Source organism: Megalopta genalis, unplaced genomic scaffold, assembly GCF_051020955.1.
Source record: "Megalopta genalis isolate 19385.01 unplaced genomic scaffold, iyMegGena1_principal scaffold0348, whole genome shotgun sequence".
Taxonomy (NCBI): Eukaryota; Metazoa; Arthropoda; class Insecta; order Hymenoptera; family Halictidae; genus Megalopta; species Megalopta genalis.
The window spans coordinates 52,501-60,000 of record NW_027476417.1 but is presented as its reverse complement, the minus strand read 5'-3'; positions in this window follow the sequence as shown (position 1 = coordinate 60,000).

The window sequence follows — 7,500 nt, the reverse complement described above, 5'->3', positions numbered from 1 at the left end:
AAAAATTTATTTTAGCCGTAAATCGAAAATAATGGGGACACCGGAGCTGTTCGAAGCGCCGAGACGCGCCGCGTACGGCCGAATATTTTCTAAGTCCCAACGTACCGATCAAGAGTAAAGTACCATTTTCCTACATTAGATTTCGTTCTAAATGCTTAATCCCTATGTAAAAACGTTAGTTAAGCAAGAATATCGTATTTTTAAAAAAATCTAATGATAGGATTTTCCAGAAAATTGAAAAAACCGAAAAATGTCAAGAGTAAAGTGCCATTTTCTGACATTAGATTTCGTTCTAAATGCTTAATCCCTATGTAGAAACGTTAGTTAAGCAAGAATATCGTATTTTTAAAAAAATCTAATGATAGGATTTTTCATAAAATTGAAAAAACCGTAAAATGTCAAGAGTAAAGTGCCCTTATTTTAAACATTATATCGTTCTAAATGCTTAATCCCTATGTAAAAAAGTTATCTAAGCAAGAATATGTTATTGAATAAAATGAGAAAAATTTATTTTAGCCGTAAATCGAAAATAATGGGGACACCGGAGCTGTTCGAAGCGCCGAGCGCGCCGCGTACGCCCGAATATTTTCTAAGTCCCAACGTACCGATCAAGAGTAAAGTACCATTTTCCTACATTAGATTTCGTTCTAAATGCTTAATCCCTATGTAAAAACGTTAGTTAAGCAAGAATATCGTATTTTAAAAAAAATCTAATGATAGGATTTTCCAGAAAATTGAAAAAACCGAAAAATGTCAAGAGTAAAGTGCCATTTTCTGACATTAGATTTCGTTCTAAATGCTTAATCCCTATGTAGAAACGTTAGTTATGCAAGATTATCGTATTTTTAAAAAAATCTAATGATAGGATTTTTCAGAAAATTGAAAAAACCGTAAAATGTCAAGAGTAAAGTGCCCTTATTTTAAACATTATATCGTTCTAAATGCTTAATCCCTATGTAAAAAAGTTATCTAAGCAAGAATATGTTATTGAATAAAATGAGAAAAATTTATTTTAGCCGTAAATCGAAAATAATGGGTCGAGCGAATCGGTCGATTGCGCCGAGACGCGCTATGATGCAACAGACGAGCGATTGGAACGCCCGAATATTTTCAAAGTCCCAACGTACCGGTCAAGAGTAAAGTACCATTTTCCTACATTAGATTTCGTTCTAAATGCTTAATCCCTATGTAAAAACGTTAGTTAAGCAAGAATATCGTATTTTAAAAAAAATCTAATGATAGGATTTTCCAGAAAATTGAAAAAACCGAAAAATGTCAAGAGTAAAGTGCCATTTTCTGACATTAGATTTCGTTCTAAATGCTTAATCCCTATGTAGAAACGTTAGTTAAGCAAGAATATCGTATTTTTAAAAAAATCTAATGATAGGATTTTTCATAAAATTGAAAAAACCGTAAAATGTCAAGAGTAAAGTGCCATTATTTTAAACAATGTATCGTTCTAAATGCTTAATACCTATGTAAAAAAGTTATTTAAGCAAGAATATGTAATTGAAAAAAATTAGAAGAATTTATTTTAGCCGTAAATCGAAAATAATGGGTCGAGCGAATCGGTCGATTGCGCCGAGACGCGCTATGATGCAACAGACGAGCGATTGGAACGCCCGAATATTTTCAAAGTCCCAACGTACCGATCAAGAGTAAAGTACCATTTTCCTACATTAGATTTCGTTCTAAATGCTTAATCCCTATGTAAAAACGTTAGTTAAGCAAGAATATCGTATTTTTAAAAAAATCTAATGATAGGATTTTCCAGAAAATTGAAAAAACCGAAAAATGTCAAGAGTAAAGTGCCATTTTCTGACATTAGATTTCGTTCTAAATGCTTAATCCCTATGTAGAAACGTTAGTTATGCAAGATTATCGTATTTTTAAAAAAATCTAATGATAGGATTTTTCAGAAAATTGAAAAAACCGTAAAATGTCAAGAGTAAAGTGCCCTTATTTTAAACATTATATCGTTCTAAATGCTTAATCCCTATGTAAAAAAGTTATCTAAGCAAGAATATGTTATTGAATAAAATGAGAAAAATTTATTTTAGCCGTAAATCGAAAATAATGGGTCGAGCGAATCGGTCGATTGCGCCGAGACGCGCTATGATGCAACAGACGAGCGATTGGAACGCCCGAATATTTTCAAAGTCCCAACGTACCGGTCAAGAGTAAAGTACCATTTTCCTACATTAGATTTCGTTCTAAATGCTTAATCCCTATGTAAAAACGTTAGTTAAGCAAGAATATCGTATTTTAAAAAAATCTAATGATAGGATTTTCCAGAAAATTGAAAAAACCGAAAAATGTCAAGAGTAAAGTGCCATTTTCTGACATTAGATTTCGTTCTAAATGCTTAATCCCTATGTAGAAACGTTAGTTAAGCAAGAATATCGTATTTTTAAAAAAATCTAATGATAGGATTTTTCAGAAAATTGAAAAAACCGTAAAATGTCAAGAGTAAAGTGCCATTATTTTAAGCAATGTATCGTTCTAAATGCTTAATCCCTATGTAAAAAAGTTATTTAAGCAAGAATATGTAATTGAAAAAAATTAGAAGAATTTATTTTAGCCGTAAATCGAAAATAATGGGGACACCGGAGCTGTTCGAAGCGCCGAGACGCGCCGCGTACGGCCGAATATTTTCTAAGTCCCAACGTACCGATCAAGAGTAAAGTACCATTTTCCTACATTAGATTTCGTTCTAAATGCTTAATCCCTATGTAAAAACGTTAGTTAAGCAAGAATATCGTATTTTTAAAAAAATCTAATGATAGGATTTTCCAGAAAATTGAAAAAACCGAAAAATGTCAAGAGTAAAGTGCCATTTTCTGACATTAGATTTCGTTCTAAATGCTTAATCCCTATGTAGAAACGTTAGTTATGCAAGATTATCGTATTTTTAAAAAAATCTAATGATAGGATTTTTCAGAAAATTGAAAAAACCGTAAAATGTCAAGAGTAAAGTGCCCTTATTTTAAACATTATATCGTTCTAAATGCTTAATCCCTATGTAAAAAAGTTATCTAAGCAAGAATATGTTATTGAATAAAATGAGAAAAATTTATTTTAGCCGTAAATCGAAAATAATGGGTCGAGCGAATCGGTCGATTGCGCCGAGACGCGCCATGATGCAACAGACGAGCGATTGGAACGCCCGAATATTTTCAAAGTCCCAACGTACCGGTCAAGAGTAAAGTACCATTTTCCTACATTAGATTTCGTTCTAAATGCTTAATCCCTATGTAAAAACGTTAGTTAAGCAAGAATATCGTATTTTTAAAAAAATCTAATGATAGGATTTTCCAGAAAATTGAAAAAACCGAAAAATGTCAAGAGTAAAGTGCCATTTTCCTACATTAGATTTCGTTCTAAATGCTTAATCCCTATGTAAAAACGTTAGTTAAGCAAGAATATCGTATTTTAAAAAAAATCTAATGATAGGATTTTCCAGAAAATTGAAAAAACCGTAAAATGTCAAGAGTAAAGTGCCATTATTTTAAGCAATGTATCGTTCTAAATGCTTAATCCCTATGTAAAAAAGTTATTTAAGCAAGAATATGTAATTGAAAAAAATTAGAAGAATTTATTTTAGCCGTAAATCGAAAATAATGGGGACACCGGAGCTGTTCGAAGCGCCGAGACGCGCCGCGTACGGCCGAATATTTTCTAAGTCCCAACGTACCGATCAAGAGTAAAGTACCATTTTCCTACATTAGATTTCGTTCTAAATGCTTAATCCCTATGTAAAAACGTTAGTTAAGCAAGAATATCGTATTTTTAAAAAAATCTAATGATAGGATTTTCTAGAAAATTGAAAAAACCGAAAAATGTCAAGAGTAAAGTGCCATTTTCTGACATTAGATTTCGTTCTAAATGCTTAATCCCTATGTAGAAACGTTAGTTATGCAAGATTATCGTATTTTTAAAAAAATCTAATGATAGGATTTTTCAGAAAATTGAAAAAACCGTAAAATGTCAAGAGTAAAGTGCCCTTATTTTAAACATTATATCGTTCTAAATGCTTAATCCCTATGTAAAAAAGTTATCTAAGCAAGAATATGTTATTGAATAAAATTAGAAGAATTTATTTTAGCCGTAAATCGAAAATAATGGGGACACCGGAGCTGTTCGAAGCGCCGAGACGCGCCGCGTACGGCCGAATATTTTCTAAGTCCCAACGTACCGATCAAGAGTAAAGTACCATTTTCCTACATTAGATTTCGTTCTAAATGCTTAATCCCTATGTAAAAACGTTAGTTAAGCAAGAATATCGTATTTTAAAAAAAATCTAATGATAGGATTTTCCAGAAAATTGAAAAAACCGAAAAATGTCAAGAGTAAAGTGCCATTTTCTGACATTAGATTTCGTTCTAAATGCTTAATCCCTATGTAGAAACGTTAGTTATGCAAGATTATCGTATTTGTAAAAAAATCTAATGATAGGATTTTTCAGAAAATTGAAAAAACCGTAAAATGTCAAGAGTAAAGTGCCCTTATTTTAAACATTATATCGTTCTAAATGCTTAATCCCTATGTAAAAAAGTTATCTAAGCAAGAGTATGTTATTGAATAAAATGAGAAAAATTTATTTTAGCCGTAAATCGAAAATAATGGGTCGAGCGAATCGGTCGATTGCGCCGAGACGCGCTATGATGCAACAGACGAGCGATTGGAACGCCCGAATATTTTCAAAGTCCCAACGTACCGGTCAAGAGTAAAGTACCATTTTCCTACATTAGATTTCGTTCTAAATGCTTAATCCCTATGTAAAAACGTTAGTTAAGCAAGAATATCGTATTTTAAAAAAAATCTAATGATAGGATTTTCCAGAAAATTGAAAAAACCGAAAAATGTCAAGAGTAAAGTGCCATTTTCTGACATTAGATTTCGTTCTAAATGCTTAATCCCTATGTAGAAACGTTAGTTAAGCAAGAATATCGTATTTTTAAAAAAATCTAATGATAGGATTTTTCAGAAAATTGAAAAAACCGTAAAATGTCAAGAGTAAAGTGCCATTATTTTAAACAATGTATCGTTCTAAATGCTTAATCCCTATGTAAAAAAGTTATTTAAGCAAGAATATGTAATTGAAAAAAATTAGAAGAATTTATTTTAGCCGTAAATCGAAAATAATGGGGACACCGGAGCTGTTCGAAGCGCCGAGCGCGCCGCGTACGCCCGAATATTTTCTAAGTCCCAACGTACCGATCAAGAGTAAAGTACCATTTTCCTACATTAGATTTCGTTCTAAATGCTTAATCCCTATGTAAAAACGTTAGTTAAGCAAGAATATCGTATTTTAAAAAAAATCTAATGATAGGATTTTCCAGAAAATTGAAAAAACCGAAAAATGTCAAGAGTAAAGTGCCATTTTCTGACATTAGATTTCGTTCTAAATGCTTAATCCCTATGTAGAAACGTTAGTTATGCAAGATTATCGTATTTTTAAAAAAATCTAATGATAGGATTTTTCAGAAAATTGAAAAAACCGTAAAATGTCAAGAGTAAAGTGCCCTTATTTTAAACATTATATCGTTCTAAATGCTTAATCCCTATGTAAAAAAGTTATCTAAGCAAGAATATGTTATTGAATAAAATGAGAAAAATTTATTTTAGCCGTAAATCGAAAATAATGGGTCGAGCGAATCGGTCGATTGCGCCGAGACGCGCTATGATGCAACAGACGAGCGATTGGAACGCCCGAATATTTTCAAAGTCCCAACGTACCGGTCAAGAGTAAAGTACCATTTTCCTACATTAGATTTCGTTCTAAATGCTTAATCCCTATGTAAAAACGTTAGTTAAGCAAGAATATCGTATTTTAAAAAAAATCTAATGATAGGATTTTCCAGAAAATTGAAAAAACCGAAAAATGTCAAGAGTAAAGTGCCATTTTCTGACATTAGATTTCGTTCTAAATGCTTAATCCCTATGTAGAAACGTTAGTTAAGCAAGAATATCGTATTTTTAAAAAAATCTAATGATAGGATTTTTCAGAAAATTGAAAAAACCGTAAAATGTCAAGAGTAAAGTGCCCTTATTTTAAACATTATATCGTTCTAAATGCTTAATCCCTATGTAAAAACGTTAGTTAAGCAAGAACATCGTATTTTTAAAAAAATCTAATGATAGGATTTTCCAGAAAATTGAAAAAACCGAAAAATGTCAAGAGTAAAGTGCCATTTTCTGACATTAGATTTCGTTCTAAATGCTTAATCCCTATGTAGAAACGTTAGTTAAGCAAGAATATCGTATTTTTAAAAAAATCTAATGGTAGGATTTTTCAGAAAATTGAAAAAACCGTAAAATGTCAAGAGTAAAGTGCCCTTATTTTAAACATTATATCGTTCTAAATGCTTAATCCCTATGTAAAAAAGTTATCTAAGCAAGAATATGTTATTGAATAAAATGAGAAAAATTTATTTTAGCCGTAAATCGAAAAAAAGACTGTTCGTTTCTCTGTCTCTCTCGCGCGATCGAAGTATTGATGTTTCCCGGCAATGTAATGGGATATTAATTAAACTTTATACACGAAATTACTCGTTTTGATCCCCGCTACACAGCCGTATACTTTTTATAATTTTGTGGAATCGGGAACCTTGAAATATTTAACATAACGCGGATCGACTGTCTCTGTCTCTTTCTAGATCGGAATAATCGATGTTTCCCGGCAAACTAATGGGATATTAATTATACTTTATACACGAAATTACTCGTTTTGATCCCCGCTACACAGCCGTATACTTTTTATAATTTTGTGGAATCGGTAACCTTGAAATATTTAACATAACGCGGATCGACTGTCTCTGTCTCTTTCTAGATCGGAATAATCGATGTTTCCCGGCAAACTATTGGGAGTTTAATTAAACTTTATACATGAAATTACTCGTTTTGATCCCCGCTACACAGCCGTATACTTTTTATAATTTTGTGGAATCGGGAACCTTGAAATATTTAACATAACGCGGATCGACTGTCTCTGTCTCTTTCTAGATCGGAATAATCGATGTTTCCCGGCAAACTATTGGGAGATTAATTAAACTTTATACACGAAATTACTCGTTTTGATCCCCGCTACACAGCCGTATACTTTTTATAATTTTGTGGAATCGGGAACCTTGAAATATTTAACATAACGCGGATCGACTGTCTCTGTCTCTTTCTAGATCGGAATAATCGATGTTTCCCGGCAAACTAATGGGATATTAATTATACTTTATACACGAAATTACTCGTTTTGATCCCCGCTACACAGCCGTATACTTTTTATAATTTTGTGGAATCGGTAACCTTGAAATATTTAACATAACGCGGATCGACTGTCTCTGTCTCTTTCTAGATCGGAATAATCGATGTTTCCCGGCAAACTATTGGGAGTTTAATTAAACTTTATACATGAAATTACTCGTTTTGATCCCCGCTACACAGCCGTATACTTTTTATAATTTTGTGGAATCGGGAACCTTGAAATATTTAACATAACGCGGA